Consider the following 15705-nt stretch of genomic DNA (forward strand, 5'->3'; position numbering starts at 1 on the left):
TTAGAAAGCACACTGCTGATTTCATTTCCTTTTGATATATATTCAGAAGTGGAAATGCTGGATCATATGGTAGTTCCATTTTTAATTTTTTGAGGAATCACCATATTCTTTTCCATAAATGTTGTAGCAGTTTACACTCCCACCAAGAGTGCACAAGAATTACCTTTTCTCCACATTCTCACCAACACTTGTTATCTTTTGTCTTTTGTGTGAATATACTATGGTATATTTTGGAAATAGCTATTCTGTCTAGTGTGAAAACATATTTCATTGTGGTTGAGATTGACTGATGAATAGTAATGCTGAACACCTTTTCATGTATTGATGTCCCTTTATATGTTGTCTTTTGAGAAATGTCTGTTTGCAGTACTATTCACAATTACCAAGTCATGGAAATAACCCATGTACATCGATAAATGAATGGATAAGGTGTGTATATATGCCCACTATACACATTCACATATACACTATAGAAGAGCCTTTAGCCTATTTTTAGCCTGAAAAAAATTCTGACATTTGCTACAATATAGATGGATCTGAAAGACATTATGCTAAGTAAATAAGCCATACACCAAAAGACAAATACTGAGCAATTTCACTTATATGTTGAATCTAAAAAGTCAGACTCATAAAAGCATAGAGAGAAATGATGGTTGCCAGGAACTGGGTGTGGGGAAAATAGGGAAATGTTAGTCAAAGGGTAGAAAGATTCAGTTATGCAAGATAAGTAAGGGCTGGAGATCTAATGTATAGCATGGTGACAATAGTTAACAATATTGTATTCTATATTTGAAATGTTGTAAGATATATATTAAATTTTCTTAGCACATGCATACATACACACACACAAACACACACACACACACACACCCAGACACTATGTAGAGCTGATAGATATGTTATTTAATTTGACCATGATGATCTTTTTTACAATGCACAAAAATCAAACTGTGAACCTTAAAAGTATTTCAATAAAATTGTAAAAAATAAAGTATGATTCATAGAAATACTCATTTTTATATTCTTTTATATAATAATTACTTCAAGTTTGTTCTCAAAAATATTCCATGTTTATAAAGTAAGTAGGCTAGTGCATATCTCAAATAATTAAACCTATCATTTATTGTTTATTAAAGTCCATTAAAGGCTTTGTATGAAATACCTCAGCTAGAGAGATTATATAATATTTTACTACCATCCTCTATTTTGAAATTTTTTAATGTTTATTTTTTATTTTTGAGAGAGAAAGAGACAGAGTGCAAGTGGGGCAGGGGCAGAGAGAAAGGGAGACACTGAATAAGAAGCAGGCTCCAGGGTCTAAGTTGTTAGCACAGAACCCAATATGGGGCTTGAACTGTGAACTAGAGAACATAACCTGTGTTGAAACTGGACACATAACTGACTGAGCCCCCAGGTGCCCCAGTTATCCTCTATTTTGAAGGGGAGGAGAATGCAATTTAGAATGAACAAGTAATATTATAAGGTTGGTAATCTGGAGTTTATACTAGGTTTTTACCATAGAATGTGAATGCACTTGATGTAGAAAACAAAGGAAGCCATGCAATGATGCCAAAAATGTCCCCATGGTAACAGAGCTTTTTTGCTCTCTCACTTTTTACAAATCACAAGGTATAAAATATCATAAAACCTGGAGTGAACTAGATCACATTTTGCATTAGAAGTTTTTAGGAGGGTTTATTTTTTTCTGAAGTCTAGACATCAATATCACATGTAAGCCTTATCAAGTTAAATGTGTCCAAGCTCTAGTTCAAACCTGTGAAATAAGGATTGCCATTTGAGTGAATATAACTTCTCTATATGGTTTAACAAAATAAAATAATTCTCAAAATAAATATCTAGTCAACGATCCTACTTTTATATTAGGATTATAAGTATATAATTATATATATTGCTATTATTGTCCCTATTTATTAAAAGGTTAAATGACTTGTTGAAGTTAGGCAGCTAACAGAAGGAGAGTACTGATATTTACCCAGGGCATAATGTGCATAGTGCTTTCCTACTCTGTAAGGAAGATATTATTTTCATTTCAATTATAATTACAGAGACTGAGGTTCAAGGGCATTGAGACAGTTGTCTAAGTTTACAGAGTCTGTAAATTGTGAAGCTTTAATTAAATCACAGTTCTTTCTCACCCAAACTCAGTTACACACTCTTCATTCACCTCAAGGAAGCAAATTCTGGTCAACTCCACCCCACAGAACAAATTCCAACCCTCTACTAAACAGCCTAACTATCTGAAAAAGTATCTGAAATTAAATCTTCATATATTGGCATATATATATTTGCAAATACCATAGGAAGTTATTTTTTCTCATTTAAAAAAATTGAAGCAAACTCAGAAGTAGGCTTGTTGAGTATGAATTCAACAGCTTATTATTTCTTAAAGCTATTTCCTTCCTAAAAGTCTTGTCACTGTTGAAACTGAACGGCCTCACAAAACGCTGACATTAAACAAAGAGGGACAGTTTTCAAAGAGAGATTTTTTTTATCAGTTAAAGTGTAGAAGTTATTTTCAACCCATAGTGTTTAGTTAGAAGGAAATAAATGTTCAGTACTTGATTCTAAAGGTAAGGGCAAGTGAAAATATAACCTCAGGAAAATTCTGAATATGATAAATTGAACCTCCACTATATTTTCTTTTATTAGCATCAAAGTTATTGTTTCTGCTTTCATTTTTTTTTCTTTTCCTTTTAAACACTTTGGTTTAAGTAGTTGAAGATATATTACATTTAACATGCTTGATACAGTGTCTAACATGAAGTAAATGCTCAATAAATATTAGCTGTTATTATTTTATTAGCCTCATAGAAGCATATATTAGTTCTGCAGAAAGCCAACTCCCTTAGTTTTATGATTAATAGCATAACATTAGTATAATAACAGTGGTACCATAATAAGAAATAGAAGAGAACAAAACAGGAAAAATAAAACTTGAATTAAACCAAAGATATTCTGAAACTCTTTAAAATTTTTTAATATTTATTTATTTATTGAGAGTGAGAGCAAGAAGGGAAAGGGCAGAGAAAGAAGACACAGAATGTGAAGTAGGCTCCAGGCTCTGAGATGTCAGCACAGAGCCTGAGACAGGGCTCAAATTCACAAACTAGGATATCATGACCTAAGTTGAAGTAAGACGCTTAACCGACTGAGACACCCAGGCACCCCATTCTGAAGTTTTTTATGTTACCAGCATTGTAGGTCATTATAAACAAAAATCACTTGTTTGTGGGACCAGCCTCCCGGTTATTGATGTTAATATTAACCAATTAATTGATTTCCTGCTATTTTATTCAGTAATCCACAAACTGACAATGAAAACTTTGGAATGGCATTGTCATAGAGTACATTCATAATATTTTTTTGCAAAGGAGGAAGGAAAGAAGGAAGGAAAGAAAGAAAATAAATTCCTCTACTACCAAAGTGTACCTTTGGGAACTCTTGTTTTCCTTCACTTGATCTTAGCCAAAAGGCCGAGAAGTGTTGGGAACTCTATGTTTTCCTAACTGAACTCTGCTATATGTTTGTCTTAATTTGTTTATTTTATAGTCTTCTAAGGAAGATTTGAATTAGTACAATTAAATTTATACTTTATATGTGCCCTTTCTCTACCTCAATTCTCCCAGAACTCTTGACAGAAATATGAACAAGATTCTTGCCAGAATATGAATTGAAATTTTATAATTTTTAATATGGGATACTTTGGATGATGTATGTTAGAGTTTTTGCTCCATCAAAAAAGGCAACATATTAAAGGTTAATTTACACATTTCAAAAGGTAATGGAAACAGTCAAGATAACTATCTAATACTCCGTTGGTAACCTCCTATTTTTTTTAAGTGCTTAGTTAGAACTGCTCATAAATAGCCTTAATTGCCTTTTATGATTTAGTTTTGTAAAGGAGAAGTTGGCTACAGTTCTCTCATATCAACTTCCACAGTTTGAAAAAATTTGAAATATAAACAAGGATTGCAAGTAAAGTAAATCTATATAGTATTTATTTACAGATGCCTAGAGGGTACAAACATATCAGATAATTATTCCTGTAGATATCTTTAAATTGTTAAAAAAAATTGCTTAAATATTTCCCAAAAGTTAATACAGGAAAATCTGTTGGAAATTCAAGCTGATATTCACAGAACTGAGACTGTTTTGTACTTTTTTACTTTTGTTATTGGCATGATTCTTTATCCATGAATCTTCCTGTCTCTAAGTGATGCATGCCCCACGGTTTGACTGTTGCTATCACTTCCCTTCTACCTGGTTATTTAGCATAGTTTCAAATACCAATTCATGCCGTCCTTGAAGAATTTCTTCTACTTGTCTTGCTTACAAAAAGTCATTACGGAGCTCTTTGGAATAATCCCAGATATTCAGATATAATGAGAGAGAACAGGTGCACAGAGAATGAGAAGAATTCATTATGCACATTATTGGATTTTTTTTCATAGCATGAGTCTAATTCATTAGATCTATCAAAATAAAGCCTAGTATCCTACAAAAGGACTTATCTCTACATATTTATAAAGGCAAACAAAAGGAGTCCAGATGAATGAGTCAAGCAATACGCTAGAAGTATAATACCTGTGAGGAATTACCTCTGTATTTATTAATTGGTCTTATGTTTTTGGAACATGACTAAATATTCCTGACTCCATTTCTTTTATTGTGCTCAGTAGAAAGAAGGAATTCAAATAAATGTGGTAAACGAGCTGAGAAAACACAGACCCAAAATACTAGCTTCAATTAAATTAGTATGGTTAAAAAAATGACCAAGTTTTCCATGTGGAAGTATGTTTCTCTAAATTATGGACATACAGGTAAACTAAAAAATTTATACATTTGTTTTATAATCCCAGTTACTACATTACTTGTTGTATAAGTATGTAAACCATAAAAATACAAAATATTCTATGTGAATATATATCAGAGAGAATATAAAGGTATTTTGGCATTACTAAATCACTTGTATATTTATTGTATAAAGCAACCTAAAAGTATAAAACTACTTAATGTATAAAAAGTTAGCTGTCTAGGGGCACGTGGGTGGCCCAATCAGTTTAGCAACTGATTCCTGATATCGGCTCAGGTCATCTCACGGTTTGTGAGCTCGAACCCTGCATCAGGCTCCAAGGTCTCAGTGTGGAGCCTCCTTAGGATTCTCTCTCTCTCCACCCCTCTCTCTGCTCCTCTCTCACTTTCTTTCTCACTCTCTCTCAATAAATAAATAAACAACAAAGAGTTAGATGTGCAAACTCCTCAAATGACTGAAATTACCAAGAAAATATTCAGCCAATATTATCATCTTTCCTAACAGTACACATATAATCTAATATTAAATTTGGCTTTAACTATTTAAAGATGATAGTAAAAAAATAATCTATTGGAACAACTAATCCTAACAAATTTATATTGACAAAGCTTAAATATTTAGATATTTGGTAAATATTAGGATATAATTTCAGGAAAAAAAGTATAATGAATAGTGATTTCCTTGAATAGATAAGCTTTTGCACATTAATGATCTTACTATTCATTATAATTTTGGTTTAATAATTTTGTTCTCTTATCCATAAGTTATAAAGAAAAGTACAAAAATTATTTTTTACTTTAAAATAGCATTTCATGTTTGCTTAGAAATAAATCACAGAGAAGAACTCAAAATGCTAGATATACATATTTTATAGAGCATGGTGGCAAAAATCAGGTGTCTGGAGTTCTGCTGACTACATCAAATCCTGAATCTGTCACGTGCTACTTGTGTAACCTTGAACCTTTTACATATATTCTCTGTGCATCAATTTTTCTCCTATACAATGTGATATTGATAGTACTTTCCCCATAGGATTATTTAAGAATTAAATTATATAATCTATTAGTGTTAAACCAGGGCTGGGAGCATGGTAATTATTCAATAAATATTAGTTATTATTACCATTAACCACAATATCAAGAATACTCTCATTCTTATATTACTTTTCCATTCAGTGAATCTTTTAAATATAATTTATTGTCAAATTGGCTTACATACAACACACAGTGCTCATCCCAAAAAATGCCCTCCTCAATGCCCACCACCCATTTTCCCCTCTCCTCCACCTCCCCTACACCCTCAGTTTGTTCTCTGTATTTAAGAGTCTATTGTGGTTTGCCTCCATCCTTCTCAGTGTGTAACTATTATTTTTTCCCTTTCCCTTCCCCCAGGATCTTCTGTTAAGTTTCTCAAAATCTATATATGACTTTTAAATAAGTTGATGTATTTTCTATTTTTACACATAAAAAATTAAATGATTTGCTCAAAATAAATTTTTAATATAAATTTCTGTAACTGAGTCCAGGAGTAAAGATTGGAGTGTTTAAGACATTTTCTTTTTTAAAAAAATTTTAATGTTTATTCATTAAAATTTTTTTGTTTATTTATTTTTGAGAGAGAGAGAGAGAACATGAGCGAGGAAGGAGAAGAGAGAGAGGAAGACACAAAATCTGAAGCAGGCTCCAGGCTCCCAGTTGTCAGCACTGAGCCTGATGGGGGCCTTGAACCTATGAACTGCAAGAGCATGACCTGAGCCAAAGTCAGAGTCTTAACCGACTGAGCCACTCAGGTGCCCCAATGTTTATTCATTTTTTAGAGACACACACAAAAAGAGAGAGAGAGAGAGAGAGAGAGCAACAGCATGAGCAGGGGAGAGTTAGAGAGAGAGGAAGACACAGGATCTGAAGCAGTCTCCAGGCTTCAACCTGCCAGCACAGAGCCCAAGGTAGGGCTCAAACCCACAAACCTTGAAATCATGACCTGAGCCAAAGTTGGATGCTTAACTGACTGAGCCATCCAGGTGCCCCTAAGAAATATTCTAAATTTCTAAATTTTCTAGCATTACTTCATCCATCCATCCATTTATCTGTTTACTCATGTGTTTAAAAATATGTTTGATCAAGTAATACTTTACTGGGTACTTTGATAAGCCCGGAGAATGCATAAAATAAAATGGACATCATTTCTGCTTGGAATCAAGAAAGGATAGGGAAGAAGGCAAGCATTAAAACTATAATGTAAATGGGGAATAAAAGAGAAAAGAAACAGTCAATAGGATTGTGTAACCAAGGCTAAAGGATAAGAAAAACAGTCTTTGTAATAAAAATTAAACTGAACTTGATTGAGCTTACCATTGTCAGCAAGCTTATTAGCAATAGTATTTCTATAAAAATAAAGGTTTTATAATTCTTCCCAATTGCCAGTTTCCATGACAGTAAGAAGTTAGGGCCATAATCTTTTTTCTTCTTTTTTAAAAAAATTTAATGTTAATTTATTTTTGAGAGACAGAAAGAGAGAGAGTATGTGTGAGCAGGGAAGGGGCAGACAGGGAGACACAGAATCTGAAGCAGGCTCCAGACTCTGTGATGTCAGCACAGAGCCCCATACAAGGCTTGAATTCACAAACCATAAGATCATGACCAGAGCCATAGTCAGATGCTTAATCCACTGAGCTACCCAGGTGCCCCTTAACCTATGTTTCAATCTCCTGCCACTCAGCAAAGTCTCGGGCAGAGGAAGCATGTGGTAAGTAAAGGAGGGATTCAGTTAAGGGGCTCCCTCTGATCTAGAGTAAGAAGTTTGAATTCTAACCACAGGAAGATGCAACAACAAAGTAGAATTTAAAATAGAAGAATGATAGATTTGTGGTTTCAGAAGATCAGACAGATTAGAAGGGAGGTACATGACAGAGAAATGAAGGTGAGATATATCAGATACTGCCTACAAAGACTGAGATAAAACCATGGCAATGTTGGTAGAGCTGGTAAATATTAATATTCAAAAGATAAATATAGGAACAATAATATTTTGTGAATGGTTAACTTTGAGGAGGGAGGGAGAGGACAGAGCATGATCTAAACTCATGTAAGAGGAGAATGATGCTTGGGGCACCTGGTTGGCTCAGTTGGTTAAGCGTCTGACTTTGGATCAGGTCATGATCTCACAGTTAGTGAGTTCAAGCCCTGCATTGGGCTCTGTGCTGACAGCTCAGAGCCTGGAGCCTGCTTCATATTCTGTGTCTGTCCTTTCCCCACTTACACTTTGTCTCTTTCTCTCTCAAAAATAAATGAACATTAAAAAAATAAAAGAAAAAGAGGAGGAGGATGTTTGTGAAAAATCCAGGAGAGATGATGATTTTTATATATGTTGAATTACATATATATTTAAGCTATCGAGGTGGAGGGTTTGCTGTTCCTACATGTCTGAGTGATGTTGATCTTGATGAAGATGAATATGATGATGGTGATGATATCAACATTTATTTGGGATGAACTGAGTGGCAGACTTAGTGTTTTACATGCAATATAGCATTTAAATATTCCATAGAATATACTAAATATATTTTTGAACCTTTACAGAGGAGACAATTCATGCTAAAGTTATTAGAATAAATTATAGATAGATATGTTGATACCGAAAGACAGTTCTGTGCTGAAGATAAGACTGTAAGAGCTTAAATTAGTAGGCTAAGCTTGTGGTGTGATAAAGAAAACAACAATAGAGATTCTACCAGGAGCCAATAACTAATATTTGTGTGAAGGATACAGAATGAAGACTCTGAATAGGAAACTGAGAAAATTTTGGGGCCAACGAAAAAGTGTTTTAAGAACATATCATAGGGGCGCCTGGGTGGCTCAGTTGCTTAAGTGTCTGACTTCGACTTGGGTCATGATCTCACGGTTCGTGGGTTCGAGCCCCGCATCGGGCTCTCCGATGACAGCCAGCTCAGAGCCTGGAGCCTGCTTCAGATTCTGTGCCTCCCTCTCTCTCTGACCTTCCCCTGCTCAAGCTGTCTCTCTATCTGTCTCAGAAATAAATAAAGTTTTAAAAAAAGAACGTATCATGGGATAAAGCAACAAACAAGCTTTTTTGTTTGTTTGTTTCTTTGTTTTTTAACATTATTTATTTATTTTGAGAAAGAGAGCACATGAGAGCAGGGGAAGGGCAGAAGAAGAGAGGGGGCGGAGAGAGAATTCCAAGCAAGCTCTGCACTATCAACAGGCAACCTCACGAGGGGCTCAAACTCACCAACCACGAGATGATGACCTGAGCTGATGGTCAGATGCTTAACTGACTGAGCCAACCAGGCATCCCAAATTGTTTTCTAAGGACTTATTGGATGAATCTAAGATGGCAGTTGAATGAGAAATGGGGAAAAAGTCAGTTTAGATAATAATTCAAGAAATTTAACTTTGTTTTGTTTTTAATGTTTATTTTTATTTATGAGAGGTAGAGATACAGAGTGTGAGCAGGGAATGGGCAGCGAGAGAGGGAGACACAGAATCAGGAGCAGGCTCCAGGCTCTGAGTTGTCAGCACAGAGCCTGACACGGGGCTATAACTCATGAACCACAAGAGCATGGACCTGAGCTGAAGTCAGACACTCAACAAACTGAGCCACCCTGGCGCCCCCAAGATGTTTAACTTTGAAGGGAACGTTTTCAAAGTTAAATCAGATACAAATCAGCATCAGGAAAGGAAACAACATAAGGAGTTGAAAGAGTTTGGTTCTAGGTCAGAGAAAACTGAGAATACTCACATGCTCCTGAGAAGACGCTGAGGAGAATGAGAAGATATGAGAGTTACTAATTTATAAAGCCAGATATCAAAATTGTATGGGTGGTGACTGGTATCCATTAGAGCAGCAGCTCTCAATGAAAATTTTGCTCCATATCTTGAAATTTTACTGTCGCAACTGGAGTTGTTGTGCTATGATACTTAGTGGGCAGAGGCCAGACATGTTGCTAAGCAACACTGAATGAGGGGCAGCCACCCATAACAAAATGCTTTAGAGGCACAGGGGAAGGAAATGGCCTTATAAAAGAGGAGGGGTCACTCTCCCAGAAGAGGGAAGATGAGATACAGTGTGGTTTGAAGAGGAGGGAGTTACTGAAGTCATCTACTGCCATAAATAACAAGGGACTGGAGAATAGAGAGAGCCACAACTAGGTTTTAAATAGAATAGAGAAGTAGTCTGTTAAGGAAATATGCAAAGATCAGCAAGTGGTACTGAATGCCAGTTGAGGTTAACTATGTCTATACTGGCAACAATCTTAAAGTTTATACATATTTCAAAACTACCTGAAAATCCTACAGCATGGTTTAGGAAAGCTGGTGGATGGGCTTCCATCTGAAGACTTTCTAGGGCAGGAAAAGAAAGGAAAGAGGATGAGAATAGAATAATCATATTGTAAAGTAAGCCATGTAGACAGCAAATTAAGATGAGGAATTTGATAAATGATGGAAAGAAAGTCAGGTCAACAGACCAGACATTATTGAACTGGTACATTGGGATTAATTGGTGACTCTTAATGTTTATTAACTTATTGATATCCACTCTTTATTTTTTTTTATTTTTTTATGTGTTTTTTTTTTATTTCTAGGAGAGAGAGAGAGACTGTGTGAGCAGGGGAGGATCAGAGAGAGAGGGAGTCACAGACGGAAACAGGCTCCAGGCTCCGAGCTGGCAGTCAGCACAGAGCCGGACGCGGGGCTCGAACCCACGAACCGCGAGATCATGACCTAAGCGAAAGTCGGACGCTCAACCGACTAAGCCACCCAGGCGACCCATATTGATAACTACTCTTTAGACTGTCTTTGCTTCCAAACTAATTTTTGTTAAATGAGTTATCAATAACTTCATTCATTTTGTACATTTATATCATTATCCTAATGATGCATGAAACATTATGCAACTTATATTTTATATAAATTATGTCATATAATTTAACAATAACAGAAATTCAATCAAGTTTGGTAAATACAGACTTTAACATACATATCTATGAAAATAACATACATATCTGCCCACATGCATTTTAAATATTCACATTACACAATTGACATTTGTAGAAAAAAATCCAAAAAAAGAGAAAAGCAAAATAAATTTTCAGGAACAAGGAAATTTTTCTTTTCTTATTTTTTAAAATAAATATTACAATATAAGTGAGAAGGAAAGTTTGAATAAAATATACTTAGGATTTCTAGCCAGGAGCAGGGTTTTGAGATATGGTAAGTGTTAACCATATTCAAGTGCTCTGTTACATTGTCCATCAATATTTTTTCCCTGTTGGTTGAGAATCATTTACACTTTCCTTCCAGAAATGTTTATTGAGCACCTGCTAGACCTTTGAGATACATCAGTGAATGTGAAACAGAGAAAAGTACCAGCCTGAATGGGCTATATACTCTAGCCTGTATAAAATATATATACATATAGTGAACAGATATGCAACTGGATATGTTTATAATATGATATAATATGATATGATGAATATGACGAAGGGAACTAAAGCAAGCTAAGGAGATAGAATGTAAACAGGGTGGGAACCCCAGTTTTGAATGGTGGTCTAAAGATGGGACTTAACAAACTGTAGGTTCACATGATAGTCTTTTATAGCCTTTGTCTATAAAACTGCAAAGTTTCTGTGATTTTCTAGAGCCACAACCAGATAGGGTCTTCTTTAACATGAAAAAAGTACTACACAATTTCATTAATAGTAAACAAGAGACAAAGCAGGTCTCACTTAATTGTTATTTGATTTTGAAATTTAGATTTAAATTTAAATAGATATTTTAAATATGACTGGACAGCATAAATTTGATAAAACACTCATTTTTATAATTGTGCACAATTTCTTTTTTGTAATAATAGAAATCACGGAGAGTCTGTGCCTATGTGCGTGTTGGATGCTTTACTGATTTTTCTCTTTAGCTATTAAAACTTTCCTTTGGAAATTCTAAAAGCCATACTTAATTTTTAACCCCTAGTAAATGTGTCTGGATAGTGATACCTGTTAAAGAAAGAATGATAATCTGATGATGGTGCAAGTAGGTGGTGTCATAATGAATTCTCCTTGCGGATGAATACATTCTTAATTACCTTTGTCTAAGAGTTCCATTTTATGATGAGGAGTGAGAACAATCCTCCTCTGGGAAAAAAAAAGACTATTAAATAATTCTTAATCTCCAGAAATGGTATCTGTATTTGAGATTATTAAATAAAGTTAAAAAATTAAAATAAATAAGTAAACTTTAAAAGCTTATCACACACATTTCCCAAAATATTGTACTGCATATAATCAAAACATCCTCTCCTTTTCAATTAAGCTTGTGACCAAAATGTCTGAACTCACAATGCTCTATAGCAAAATAAAATGAGAAAGACTAGGAGAATACACAGAAAATTGTATGATAGAATACTATAGAAGACCTATCACTGGCTGAGTGGAATTAACTATGTACTGGAGATATCATACCAAAACAGTAGGGTTATTCATTCATGAAAAAAAAGAGAGAAACAGTGAAAAATGCTTACTATATGCAAAGTATTATGATAGTTACTACGTACACATTGAGGTGTGATTCTTGTCTTCATGAGCTTAGCTATTTCTAAAAGCAAATAAAAGGTATAAAGATGATTTAAACAGACACATGAACAATTTCTATTTATATTTAAAATGTCATGATAGCCGCATTCTGAAGATGGAATTAATGAGGGAGGTTGTGGGACTGTAGGGAGACATGTGGTGGGGGTCCAGTGGATTCCTGCAAGTTGGTTATAAGATGTTTAATATGAGCTAGAAATGGGAATGTCCTGGACTTGTGTAGTGTCCTAGAAATAGGAGGAATTAGGGTGCCTGGGTGGCTTTGTAGGTTAAGGCTGTAACCCTTGATTTTGGGTCAAAACTACTATCTCATGGTTTGTGAGTTCGAGCCCTAAGTGGGGCTCTGCACTGACAGCACTGAGCCTTTTTGGGTTTCTCTTTCTCCCTATCTTTCTCTGCCCCTCCCCTGCTCTCCCTCCCTCTCCCTCTCCCTCCCTCCCCCTCCCTCTCCCTCCCTCCCTCTCTCTCTCTCTCTCTCTCTCACATGTGTGTGCATGTGCTCTTTCTTTCTCAAAATAAATAAATACTTAAAAAATGGAAGGAAGTACATGGATTGGAGAGATTTATGAGGACTTGTTCATGGAGTTCATGGAATTTAAGACATAATAAGGGATTGGGGATTGACTTCTAGGTTTCAGGTTTGAACATGAACACCTGGTAGATAGTTAAGGTTCTGATTAGAATATGGTAGATAGAAAGAACCAGGTAAATATCAGGGGTAGGGCTTGAGGGCACATTTAGTTTTAGTTTTGAAATATGTGTATCCAGAATAAGTGAGAAGGGACTCGAAGATATGGAGTATAGCATGTATATAGCATATATGTAACATAACAGTCATCTATGGGGGTGGAGTTCTGCAAGTACACGAGCTGGAGACTGGAAACCTATTTACTGCTTTGTGACACAATTCTAGCCATTTATTTCCAGAGCCATCTTTACAATCTCTCAAGGGCAAAATGCTCATTCTAAGGACCTGCCAAACCCAAATCGACAAATCTCATAAGGGTACTAATGAAAGCATGTGAAAAAAAGGATAGCAAAAGCTGGTTACTCTTAAGCAGTTAATCCCTTTGGAGCTAACTACCAGCTGCACTGGGAAAGATGTTTTCAAAGAGTCTGCTCTTAGAAAATCTTTTGAAAATATTGAAATCTGAGCTCCTGGTGATTTGAATAGTAGAATTTTAATTTAAGACCTGTCACTTCTTGTATCAGTACTATACAACAAGGTCAGGGGTGCGTAGATTACTCAGAATGCACTTTGTGAAAATAATTACCCTTTAAAATCAAGATAACACAGATAGCTTAAAAGGGTTTATTTCTTGGTATTATTTCCACTCTTATTTCACATTTGTTTCAAGTTTTAACTTGTACGGACTGCCCCTAAAACATCTGGCTTTTATATACACAGATAAGTGCAGCTCATTCCTGTTCTTGCAAAACCTGTACAACAAAAACTCAGTCATTCTAGACTCCTGCTGGCTATACCAAAGATTGAACATCCACTTCAAATGCCCTTATACTTTTATCCATTAAGTTATATTCTGTTATCTCAACATTCTCTCCCAGGGAGCCCTTCTTGTTAGCTTGTGCAAAGGGAAGGATCATATAACTTTCAAAGCACCAATTTCCTTCATCTTTTTAAATCATCTATTTCAACAGAATAGGAATTTATAAAATAGGTCCTGCTTTCACAAAGCATGATCTCAAACACTGTTAGGTATCCATTTATAAGTAAAGAAACTCCCCAAATCACAGCTAAATAGTAAAACAGAAAGATACTGTGGAAATCATCTTTCTTCTTCTATATAGTTTTTACACAGCCAAACAAATGATTAGGACCATGATTCAAATCCTTCTAAGGATTTACAGCTACTATTTTCACGACTGACATGAAATGGAAAAAAAATAAAATGAAACTATTCCTATTGTATTATTGTATAAAACCATAGTCCATACAAAATCTCATATGTATATTATTTGCTCTCTATATATTATGTTCTCTATTTTGACTGTGAGATTGTGGATTTATTAGGTAAAGAAACAGATTCAGATATTAAACTTTCCTATGCCCCTAAAAAATCTATTCACTTTACAGTTAAAAATAACTCCAGGCAAACTTGAGTGCTTGGCATGTTACAAATAATATTATTTTAGTTTGCTTCACAGACAATATGCCTACTAAGTGGGGAGACAAGAGAGACATACTATTAAACAAGAAAAAATAACATGAATTAGTGAATTTTTAATTTCTCATTGTAATTTATCATTGCCTTAGATTGTAATTTACTTAAATATTTTATTTCTACATTTCATTTGTGGCATTTAGCATATTTTAGGAATTTGAGTGACATTAGTTATAATGTTATAATTAGTTATAATGAGAACTTCCTTCCAGTTAACAAATACTTGAGGTGAACTAACACCAACAATTTGATAAATGATATGACACTGTAGTAGTTAAAGATTATAGAGAAGAGGTTATTCCATATTATTTACCATATTTCTATCTTATTTTTGAAAATGTATCTTATTTTAAATAAAAATGATCAGTTTAATTCATAAATATTATATGCCTCAACTTAAAAATCTATGTTATTTCATTTACTAGGACATATTTTCAGAGATGAGTATAATTTTTGTTATTTACTATAACTTATTTGAAAAGACAAAAAGATTATTTTGAAGACACATATTAGTGATACATATTATTTCATTTATCAGATAATTGCCCTTTGCTAATTTGTGTTATTAGGAACTGCTATCAGGCCTACAGGTTAAGGTACTATTCCTCTCAATTAAAATGTTTCCCAACTTACTATATTATGATGATATGAATGATGATGTATCAAATTTCTAGTTATACTAAGTTTCGTTTGGCAAAGAAATATTCTTTTTACCCCCCAATATGTTTCCCCAAAACTGTTCATTTCAATTCTGCACGTATAGAAGCTGAATTAAAAAAAAAAAAAAAAAAGAAAAGAAAAGAAAAAAAACCCGACCTACTTGGCAGCTGTTGCTGTTACTCTGTCAAATAACTCACCCATTGTCTACGTCTCAGCGGGGGATATGTGGGAGGTCCCAGGGTTTCTTTCCAGCTGTTACTTAGTCTGGGATAATGTTTTTGGTTTCATACAACTCCCAGCATGCAGTCTGCTTCTGACAACCTCAATAAAATCCCATTTAAGCAAAAATGAATTAAAAGTCAGTGTAAACAAAGTTTAAAAAGAAACAATTAAGAACCCTTTCTGAACTGGCTTATGACTCG

Source organism: Hyaena hyaena, unplaced genomic scaffold, assembly GCF_003009895.1.
Source record: "Hyaena hyaena isolate Hyena2069 unplaced genomic scaffold, ASM300989v1 scaffold_581, whole genome shotgun sequence".
Taxonomy (NCBI): Eukaryota; Metazoa; Chordata; class Mammalia; order Carnivora; family Hyaenidae; genus Hyaena; species Hyaena hyaena.